At 38.4% G+C, this 12,361-nt stretch overlaps 1 protein-coding gene across 18 annotated transcripts in view; it reads right to left on the bottom strand.

Annotated features, from left to right (window-relative positions):
- The window catches only part of DMD (dystrophin), a 2,551,447-nt gene that overhangs the window by 178,463 nt on the left and 2,360,623 nt on the right, over nt 1-12,361 (bottom strand). The gene's annotated exons all lie outside the window — the stretch shown is intronic.

Here is a 12,361-nt window from a genome sequence, read left to right as displayed (position 1 = left end):
CAGAAAGTGCGCAAATTTAAATGTAAAGATCAATGAATTATGCCACAGTGAGCTAACTCTTATAACCACCCCCAAATTAAGAAATGAATCACTACCAGCAACCCAGAAGCCCTGCTTACATCCCTCCCATAATTAGCCCCTCTCTCTTCCTCAAAGGTAACTATTATCCTGACTACAAACACCACAGATTAGTTTTAACTGTCTTTAAAATTTTTGTAAATGGGATTATATATTAGGTATTCCTTTCCCTCAATATGTTTGTAAGATTTCTCCAATGTAGTTGTGTATAACAGTAGTTCCTTCATTCACCTTCAAGTTTCATTCACTTTATTTATACATTGGACCATTGACAGATATGTGGGTTTGGGGTTATTATGAGTATTGTTATTATAATTATATATTTTATATAATTCTATATTATATATATGTTACATATTATATATATATAACTTTTTTTTCCACTTTTTCATTTATTAATTTGAGATACCTTCCATTTACCTGCTTCCATAATCAGATGCATTTTTGTCTCTACTGATATGTGAAATAAAATACCAAATGTTTCCCTCATAATCATTCTCCTTCTGAATAAAATGATACTTTTAGACTACTTCATGTTCTTATAAAAGAGACCCCCACAGAGCTCCCTAGCTCCTTCCTTCTTGTGAGGACACAATCACAAATCTGCAACCTGGAAAAGAGCCCTCACCTGGCACGCTGGCACCCTAATCTCAGACTTCCAGCCCCCAGAACTGAAAGCAATAAATTTCTGTTGTGTAGAAGGTATCCAGTGTGTGGTATTTTGTTACAGCAGCCCAAGCAGACTAAGACCTCACATAACCTCTTTAAATATCAGTATTGTTGACAAAAAAATGAGAACAGTGCAGCCTATCCTACATACCTTACAGTGGTTTTTTTGTTTGTTTGTTTGTTTTGTTTTTTGTTTTTTTGCGGTACGCGGGCCTCTCACTGTTGTGGCCTCTCCGGTTGCGGAGCACAGGCTCTGGACGCGCAGGCTCAGCGGCCACGGCTCACGGGCCCAGCCGCTCCGCGGCACGTGGGATCTTCCCGGACCGGGGCACGAACCCGCGTCCCCTGCATCGGCAGGCGGACTCTCAACCACTGCGCCACCAGGGAAGCCCCCTTACAGTGTTTTTTTAAGATTTAATGAGACATTACATACAGGGTACTTTATAAACTAGAAAATTAAATGACTATTTGATTTTTAGTTTAGTGAATTACATAAAAACACTACTTAACTCTTCATATAATATTATCACTTATTATTTTATTTTCAAATATTTAACTATCTTTCTTTTATTCTAATTTCTTGAATTTTCCCTAGAAGTACAGATAAATAGGTAATGTCTTTGGTAATGGTGGTAATAATGAGATAATACCTAATCCTGAAATTAGCTGAAAAATTACCTTATGCACATACTGATTCTCCAAATACATGAACTGTTGTATGTCAAATAAATACAATTTGAAAATGGTTTGATTATTCAAAGTTCTTATATTTTTAGTGTACTATTTTATACTTACATATGTTATTATACTACAAGACTATAAAACACAATCACAGCAGTCTCTATGCATTTTTGTGGTCTCCACTTGCCTAGTACAGTGGCTATAAATACTGGTTGAACAAGTGAAAACAATACTTTTAGAAAGGTGTTCCTATGGATAGTTTTTCATTCATGATGCTTCTATCCTAAGTATCTGATCTACAGATCTTAATCAAAAGTAATCTCAATTCCCTGAAAAAATTAAAAGGAATCTGAGATTCCTTCACCATATAAAACCTTGAAATGTAACTAGGCAAAAAACCCAATTACCTAAAATAAGACTAACCAGCTTTACTTGAGAAAAGGTAGACTATGATCTAGACAATTGTAAAACTGACTTTTACAAACCAGTCCTTTGAAAAATCCAAAAAATACGAAGTTTCTTCAGACTCACAGACTTAGAAAACAAACTTATGGTCACCAAAGGGGAAAGGTGGGGGGAACAGATAAATTGGGAGTTTGGGACTGACATGTACACACTGCTGTATTTAAAATAGCTAACCAACAAGGACCTACTGTACAGCATACGAAACTCTGCTGAATATTCTGTAATAACCTAAATGGGAAAATAATTTGAAAAAGAACAGATACATGTACATGTATAACTGAATCACTTTGCTGTACACCTGAAACACAACATTGTTAATCAACTATACTCCAATATAAAATAAAAATTAAAAAGTACAAACTTCCAGTTACAAGTAAAGTAAGTACTAGGAATGTAACGTACTACATGATAAATATAATTAATGTGCTGTTAAGAGAGTAAATTTTAAGAGTTCTCATCACAAGGAAAACTTTTTTTCCTATTTATTTAATTTTATATCTGTATGAGATGATGGATGTTCACTAAGCTTACTGTGATAATCATTTCATGGTGTATGTAAGTCAAATCATTTTGCTGCATACCTTAAACTTATACAGTGCTATATGTCAATTATACCTCAATAAAACTGGAAGGAAAAAAATACTAAAAGTTTCTCATCAAAATAACATTTAGGGAAAAGCAAATACAAAAGCATGAGAGTAAATGAAAATATTCTAGCTGTTCACAGACTTGGGTGTTTTAAAATCTAAACTTAAAAAATATATGGTATCATTTATTTATCATTTATCTGTAAAAGATAAACTAACAAATTCATATTCAAATGTGAGTTAAAATAAACAAATGTCAAATAGAAATGAATTTTATTATTTAAATATTAAAATTATATCCGTGCTATTGTGCTTTTTTATTAGTTTGGAGTAAAAGTTGCAAACTAGCAATCTTGGGGCTAAATTTGACATGTACACACTTCTGTTGAGCCCATCCAGTTTTTTGTTTGTTTGTTTGAATTACTCCACACTTAACTAACTATTCAGAGATTTTTAAAGAGTGATCTAAATTTCTGACTTCTCATTTAAAGGGAATCATTGGGCTATATTGGACTCCCTTTCTTACATGGTAAAAATTGGCTGGAGCTGACATTCACCACTCTGTAAAGGGGCATGCACTCTGTAGTCCCCACCAGTTCTGATTACCTTACACTTGGCCAGCCTTGCTCATTTACATTAGCACGCTAGCCTCAGTTGGCATTTAAACTTGCAGCCTCTGGTTAGAGCAGCAAGACTTGACCATAGCAATCTCAGGGTATCTTAATCTGCTTTAAGTTAACTAACACTGACACATGAAGAAAATGAAAATTGGAATAGCCCTGTAATATTTAAGAAATTGACTCTGTAATTATAAAGTTTCCCTTGTGGAAAACTTCAGGACCAGATCACATCACAGGCAGAAATACCAATCTTACATAAACTCTTCCAGAGAAGAGGCAGTACTTCCTTACTTCCTTTTATGAGACCAGAATCATCGTGATACCAAAGCCTGAGAAGAATTACAGACCAGTATCGCTAATGAACATGGGTGCAATAATCCTAAACAAAATATTAGCAAATCAAATCCAAAAATGAATGTTTAGAGTCATACATCACAACCAAGTTGGGATTATTTCAATAATGGAAGTGGTGCTGGGCAAGCTGGATACCTATGCTGTAAAAAATGAAACAACTCCTATCTCAAAGGTGACACACACAAGAAAACAACTCCAAGTGGACTATATATCTAAATATGAAAGATTTTAAAAAAAGGTTTTGAGAAGACAAGGTAAGAGAAAATATTCATGATATTGGGTTAGGCAAAGATTCCTTAAATAGCACACAAAAATAATTAACTATAAAGAAAAAGTTATGTACTGGAAAGATCTATACATCAAAAGACACAATTAAGAGAATTAAAAAGGAAGCTATACAATGAGAGAAGATACTTGTGACACATATAGTTTACAAAGGGCTGTAACTCAGAATGTTAAATAAGAAACTCCTACAAATCAATAAGAAGAAGAGGGATGAACCAATAAAAAAGTAGGCAAGTGACTGAATACTTCACACAAGAGCATGCCCCAAATGGCCAACAATACATGTAAAAATATTCACTCCCATAAGTAATCAGAGGAATGCAAATTAAAATTGACTGAGACTCTACTACACACTTATTGCAATGGCTAAAATTTTAAAGACTGACTATATCAACTATTGTTGAGATGTGAAGCAAGTACTTCATGTATGGCTAGGGGGAGTGTGAGCTGGTACAACCACTTTGGAAAACTGTTTGGAAGTATCTACTGAAGCTCAGCATATGCACACCCTCATACTTCCAGATATACATGCCCAACATAAATCTATGCACACGTGCACCAAAAAACACATAAAAGAATGTTCACAGAGGGACTTCCCTGGTGGTCCAGTGGCTAAGACTCCGAGCTCCCAATGCAGGGGGCCTGGGTTCGATCCCTGGTCAGGGAACTAGATCCCCCCTACCGCAACTAAAGACACTACATGCTGAAACTAAAGATCTCGCGTGCTGCAACGAAGATCCCACGTGCCGCAACTAAGACCCGGCGGAGCCAAATAAATAAAAACATATTTTTTTAAAAAAGAAGGTTCATAGAAGCCTTATTTATAATGTCTCCAAACTGGAAAAGAACCAAAACGTCTATTAGCCATAGAATAGATAAGTAAATTATGGTATATTTTTACAACAGGATATCATATAGCAATGCAAATGAATGACAGCTACATGCAACAATGGGGGTTCATCTCATAAACAAAATGTTGAGTCACAGACACAAGAGTTTATAAACTGTATGATTCCATTTTTATAGAGTTGAAAAACAGGCAAAACTAAACCATGGTAGTAAAAACACAGGGTAGTGGTTACCTTTAGGATAAGGGAGGAGTAGTGTTTGGAAGAGGGCACAGGGGTGAAGTGGTGGTTTCTGAGGTATTAGTAATGTATTATCTTTCTCTCCAACGTTTTTATCTTGAAATTTTCAAACCTACCAAAAAGTTAAAAGAATACCCATCAACCATTCACCTAGATACCATATTTGCTTCTATTCTCGCTCTCTCTCTCTCTCTCTCTCTTTCTCTTTCTTAGATAGATAGATATTTGGATAGGTAGATGATAGACAGATAGATAGATGATAGATAGAGTCTCTTTTGGGGATACTGATAATGTTTTATTCATTGTTCTAGATGGTAAACATGAGTGTGTTCATTTTGTGATGACTGCATCGCGCTAAACGCTTATCATTTTTGTACTCTTTCTGAATGCGTTATTCTTCAAGTTAAAAAAAAATCTGATTTAAGCAACCTGTGTGAAAATGCCCTTGAAAACAATTCATTGAACACAACATATTACTCAAACAGTACAGCCTAATGATTTGCTGTTGTCTTGGCAGCATTTAGGAAAAACCACACCATATTTTTGGATCCATTTATTGAACTGAAATACTTTAGTGCAGTAATAAGGCTTAGATTAAAATCACAGTGTCATAGCCTCACCTGCTGGTTGTTTTCCATAGCCATATTTTATACCTGCCTCTGTATTATATGGAGATCAAAAATTTCCCCATGCTTGCTGCTTTTAAGATGTGTGAAGGACAGGGCTGTTTAGGTTACCGAGTGAGACACAGGGCACGGTTTTAAGGGGTTGGTGGCAGTCTGGGGTAGATATCAAACGGTCATATCAGTTACGTGACTACATAAAACACAGTTCTGACCCTCAAACAAATGGTTAAACAAGCTAGCTAAAGAAAGAACGTAATATTTTCCAAAGCTTAGGTGAAAGTTGGAATGTCTGGCCTGGGGATGAAAGAGAGACGCGATTATCAACATTTTCCCCTCGTATTGCTTATCAGGAGGAATGAATCAACAACATGGCACAACAGTACAAGCCCTCAGCTTAGAGAAAAATGACTTACATCCCACCTTCTACTCCACAGTCAGTGATCTTAGGTCAATCAAAACATCTTAGAGCCTCAGTTTCCACAGCTGAGGATAACCATATATGCTATTCAGACCCTTCACGGGACAGTGCAAGAATCAAATGGGGTAACAGGTGGGAAAAGGTTTTAGAAAGTACTATACAAACACATGGGACTACCTGTAAATTTCCTACTTGCACAACCATATGCCTTCTATTCCAACAGCCATGGCTTTGTGGAAGTACCACGGGACCAGGTCTCATCAGATCTAGTTTTCTAGGCCAGTTTTAGCCACCTTACCAAAATTACTTTCCCCTTTGGACTTCCGTTTTCTTATCTATAAGGTGAAAAATTGGGGTTGGATAATCTCTAAGATTCTTTCTTCCTCTTACATTTCATGATTTTTATCTCTCTCTTCACACTTGAGTAAACCCATTTCTGTAGTCTTATTAGTTGGCCGTACATACCAGACTGATGACACATTATAGAAGTGTGCTACCAGAGGTAAGTTAAAGGGCAAGGTTTCATTCCTAGGGTCTTTGGAGGAGAAGACCCGATCCCTCGAATGATGAGAGCAGAAAATGATCACTGAAGAAAGGTAAGAATTATCTGGTTTACGGCATGTTGAAACTATTTGCTTAAATAGAGCTCAAATGTAAAATTCCTGTGCCGAGTGAGGTAGTGTTGACTAACAGTGCTGATACAGGAGATGCTCTTAAAGCGTCCAGTGTGCATGTGTGTTTCAGTCGAGCGGACTTGAAATTGAGTATTTGTCTGTGTTCGTAAGACACACTGTGAGTCAGCTTTCAGTATACTTCTAGAGTGTGTGAATTAGTATTATGTATTGGTAATATATGCAACTGATTCAAAATTTTTGGGCTGCTCTATTCGGGGGAAATGTGTTAAAATAAATTAAGACATATATACCAGCCCCCCCCCCAAAAAAAAACCCCAAGAAACTCTTCCTTTTGAATATTGAGAATAAACTTACAAGAGAAATTAAATGTTCATGATGTATTAGATTCATGTGTATAACTTAAAGCTTGAAAGCAGAAGCCAAAGTGTTAAGCATACTCAGAAGCACGTGTTCTGGGTATGAGAAAAACAATCCAAAGGGCAGGAACGGAGACGCAGAGGTAGAGACCGGACGTGTGGACACGGGGGAAGCGGGGGGTGGGACGAACTGGGAGACGAGGATTGACCTCTATACGCTACCACGTGTCAAAGAGCTACCTTGTGGGAACCTGCTGTACAGCACACGGAGCTCGGCTCGGTGCTCTGTGACCACCCAGATGGGTGGGATGGGGGGCAGGAAGGGAGGTCCAAGAGGGAGGGGATATAGGTATACATAGAGCTTTGGAAAATATTACGTTCTTTCTTTAGCTAGCTTGTTTAACCATTTGTTTGAGGATCAGAACTGTGTTTTATGTAGTCACTTAACTGATATGACCGTTTGATATCTACCCCAGACTGCCACCAACCCCTTAAAACCCTTCCCTGTGTCTCACTCTGTAACCTAAACAGTCCTGTCCTTCATACATCTTAAAAGCAGCAAGCTTCACTGTATAGCAGAAACTAATACAACACGCTAAAGCAAATATACTCCGATAAAAAAAGAAATTTAAATACAGTAGAAAAAAAAAAGGGACCGTTTACAATGGGAGACATTAAAAAGTCTGGTAACTAACTCTTCAATATGTCCCTGAGGACAGACCAAAGATTTAAGATCAGAAGAAGCTATAAAGAAAATCTTCCTGGGCTTCCCTGGTGGCGCAGTGGTTGAGAGTCCGCCTGCCGATGCAGGGGACGCGGGTTCGTGCCCCGGTCTGGGAAGATCCCACGTGCCGCCGAGCGGCTGGGCCCGTGAGCCGTGGCCGCTGAGCCTGCGCGTCCGGAGCCTGTGCTCCGCAACGGGAGAGGCCACAACGGTGAGAGGCCCGCGTACCACAAAAACAAACAAACAAAACCAAAAAAACCCAAAATCTTCCTGAGGTATTAAACATTGCACATGGACTATCCACAAAAAGGTGGGAGATCTCCTTCCTGAATCAGAAGAGAATAGATTCTTGTTGATGTGGAATGGTTTCAGTTCAGCTCTGCCATGGGAATAAATTGAAGGACTGCCCTACAATTGAGTAGTTCTTTAAACTGTATTTTATAAATTCTATAACTATCCGTAAAGTATGGCATCTAAAAATAAGACTGATAGCTTGAGGGCTCTTGGTTGTGAAAAACTACTGAAAGTATCACTGACAAGGCCCAACTTTTTTCATTTTCAAAAAGCTAACGGTAACTTTTTTTTTTTTTTTTTGCGGTACGCGGGCCTCTCACCGCTGTGGCCTCTCCCGTTGCGGAGCACAGGCTCCGGACGCGCAGGCTCAGCGGCCATGGCTCACGGGCCCAGCCGCTCCGCGGCACGTGGGATCCTCCCGGACCGGGGCACGAACCCGTGTTCCCTGCATTGGCAGGCGGACTCTCAACCACTGCGCCACCAGGGAAGCCCGGTAACTTTTTTTAATCCAGTGGATGATGACTTCAGTAAAGACAATTTTGTCTGAGAGAACTGTTTGCTGCTCCCTTTACAGTGGGTCAAGAGACTCTGATTTCCAGCATAGAACTACTTTATAGGCATCTTTCTAAACCGATCTAAAGGCAGACAAGCGGGTCCTAATGTTACAAAGAACTACTCTGAGCTAAGTGAAGGGATTACAGTTGGACAAGTGCTCATAACTGCAATCACTGCTCACACGAATCACACTCATAATATTCCTAGTGCCAAGTCATAAACGTTTTCTCATCTCATCCTATTGGTGGAACTTTCTTATTGGCACCAGGCTTTTCATTATCCTTTAGGATTCATGCTCCACACATGGACTAGCATGGCTCTAAATTGGATTAAACCTTAGAGCACCAGAGGTCAAGTAAGATCTTTCTAAACCATTAGCTATTCTTAATCACTTGAGTTTCTGTGTCAAAACACATACTTTGGCATTTGGAGAGTGATCAACTCTTAAGAAAATTAATCTTTTCTAAAGTCTGTACTTAACTTTCCTGACCCTGATATACTTGTATATATAGGAAGCACGGCCACTTGCAAATGCTAATGTCTCAGCCAGGGAAATTAATTGACAAAAAACTGGAGAAAAGGCCCTGCAAATGAAAGTCTATGACTATATACTACATCTGTAACTGCACTACCTGTATCAGTTTCTACCCCACATTCCTCATACAGTGGTAAACTAAGCCTTGTCCGATGCACTCTGTGCCTAAAAAGAAGAAGAGAACAAAGGCTGAATAAGAGCAAGGGGTTCAGATGTAAATCCAAAGGCCACTATCCTCAGACTGACAGAGCAAGTGACTAGTAGCGGATGTGAGAACGCTCTGTGTGGTTTCTTTGGAAATCTGTAGTATAATTATTCTTTGAACTTATATGTAGAAGATGAAACATCAGAATATTGAGGAGGAAGATACAATATTTGGGGGATATTTCCATTGGGATTCTATCTAGTTTTTGGCTTTGTAAGATCTGTTGGAATGAAAAGCTAACTTTGACATCTTTCCTTTATGTGAGAGAAAAAGAAAGATAGTAGGTGTTGGTACCCTAAGGTCAGTGGTGGTCTTCATAGCAGTCAATCACAGATCCCTGCTTAAGGGGTTTGAGTTATCCTCACAAAGTGCATATTATGAACACAGACATCTGGTTGGTTTGTACTGCCTCTCAACAGGGTCACGGCAGATGGAAAATCTAAAGTAAAAGCTCTTTTCTGGTCACCGTCTGATGACCAGCGTGGATTCGGCAAAGATCGGGTGTAGCACTGAAGTGGTGGGTGTATACGTACATGAGCGTAGATATGAGTTCGATGGTCCTACTGTCCTGGAGCACACAGTGGAATACGTGGTTTCTGGGAGTTGCTTCCTTTCAATGCCACAAAAACACTGGGTTACAGCCCAATGACTGAGTGGCTCAAGTTGGCTGGGTGGCTCAAGTGATCTAGAGCCCCATCCAACTGTGAGACAGAACCGATCATAGCACAAGTGCAGCCCTAACTGAGAGCCATGTCCTCTGCTCCGTTTTGTTTTGTTAGTGTGGGCTAGCACAGGCTTGTCTCTAGGCACTTGAGTGGAATGTACAACTTCTTGTCCTTACATGTAACAGGGAAGACAGCTACGATTCATGTTGAAATGTAAAAGGTACACGCATACCTGTCTACAGCCAAGCCTGAGGCAACACTTCTAGGTTTGAGCTCTCACATTTTTGTATAATAAATGAAAATTTCTTAATTACCTACTACTAGTGTGATTTAGAAGCAGCTGGTAGGTCAATATGATACTCTTTTTTATGTATTTTAGTACTGAGAAAAAAAGATAAATGCTAGATATACCACCGTTAAAGTTTCCCAGACTATTACAATTCAAACAATACACACACACACACACACACACACACACACACACACACACAGTAATAATGTGATGCCATTGCTTGAGACTCAGCTAACACTAGTCTCTATTTGACTCACTTTTTAATTCTACCTAAGGATGAATGAGAATAATCATTGGCCTATATCTACAACATGGTTCTATTTTTTTTCTAAATGAGTTTGCTAGTGGATCTTACAGCATAAATCTATTTTCCACGAATTAAATGCAAAAATCATGAATGCATATAATGCTTTCAGCTTGAACCAAGTATTTTCATGAATACAGATCCTCTCTGTCCACATAGGAAACCGTATTGGTGAGCAGCGGGTTGGCAATGAGTAAATGCTGCTCAGCAGGTCAGACGTGTACAGCTGGAGAAAGATCATGAAATTTAGCTAGTATACTAGAGGAAACACAAATCTGGAAAGGAGACGATCCACACTGCAATTTAACAAATTCTGTATAAGACTTAGAAACCTAGTACGGTACACATGCACACAAGAAAGATAAATATCTACCAAGAGAATTTAGTAGGCATTGCCTTTGAAGATTTTCTTTCTTTTTTTGGAAAACAAAACACAACAAAACACCTCCTGTTGCCCTGAATGCTAATGATGGAAGACTGTTGCTATGGTGATGCTAATTTCAACACTGTTGCCTGTGGACTTCACATGAACTCGCTGTTTTAACTTCTGCAAATGTCACTTACAAAATGAAAACCCATTAATGATTAGCGAGGGCACAATGTTCCACTTTAATTAGAATAATAAGGAATGCTGATGCACAAAGTACAGGTTTGTGAATTTGCTACTGAGTCTACAGTGTCGAAATTAATTACTACCAATGAGGATGTGGTTCTCTTTTTTTTCTTTAAAGGAAGCTTTATTACATAGAATAGTTGTATTTTGACTTAAAAGGAATTAAAAACTCTCCGTATTTTAGTTTGAAGGTTAAAAAACCCCAAAAAGAACATCTCCCAATAGTACATATAAAAACTAACTGTAAAGAGCAAAACAAATTACAAGCAAGGGTCAGATATTTCTAACTGAATAAGAACTGAAGAGAAACCAACTAGTTGTTAGTTTCTTAAAAAGGCAGGGGCAATTTTGGAGATAAGTTGTTTACATACTTAAAAACTACATATCTGAGGAAAGAGCACTGCATATGACAAATATTCTGATGCGGGATATATTCTGATTTATGTGTTCACACAGGGGAATACAGAGAAGACCTAACACAACTGGAAATAGACAAGAGGGGAAAAAAATAAGTTATTTCCTCTCTGATGGCACAAGATTAACTGACCTTAAAACAAAGATTTTTTTCCACCTGCACAAATTTTGAAGTAAAAGCTAAAGATGAATTGGGAGGGGTGTATTCCGTATTTAAATGTTTCTACATGGTTTGCGACAAAGGTTTCCTTGGATAATTTTATTTTCGATGATCTAAATTGTCATTCTGGGTCATCCTCTAGTCAGTGAAATCATTTTGTGCCACTGACACAACCAATTAAGAACTGGTGGTGTTTTTACCAGATGTATAAAAGGAGCAAAACACATTTTCAATATTAAACAAATCTTCCAGTGGGAAGCTGCTGCATAGCACAGGGAGATCACCTCTGTGCTTTGTGACCACCTAGAGGGGTGGGATAGGGAGGGTGGGAGAGAGGGTGATGCAAGAGGGAAGAGATATGGGAACATATGTATATGTATAACTGATTCAGTTTGTTGTAAAGGAAAAACTAACACTATTGTAAAACAATTATACTCCAATAAAGATGTTAAAAAAAAAAAAAAAAAAAAAAAACAACAAATCTTCCTATAGAAGTTCCAAACCTGTGGGCTCTGGAAAGACAAGTTGAAGGGGAATGACACCAATACTCTATGTATTCTCTAGAGTGACCCTCAAAAAAACCCCCATCATGTTCTGGGTCTTGAGCCAAGCAATATTACCGGGTCTGTATACAATTATCAAATTACCTGTGTTATTGAGGTGAACGTAGAATTTGCTGTGGTCTTACTTGCCTGCCTGATATTAAGCCAAGAGTATTTCACTTGGGAAGATAGCTGA

This window comes from Kogia breviceps, chromosome X (assembly GCF_026419965.1).
Source record: "Kogia breviceps isolate mKogBre1 chromosome X, mKogBre1 haplotype 1, whole genome shotgun sequence".
NCBI classification, from domain to species: Eukaryota; Metazoa; Chordata; class Mammalia; order Artiodactyla; family Physeteridae; genus Kogia; species Kogia breviceps.
This window is presented reverse-complemented; position numbering and strand designations above follow the sequence as displayed.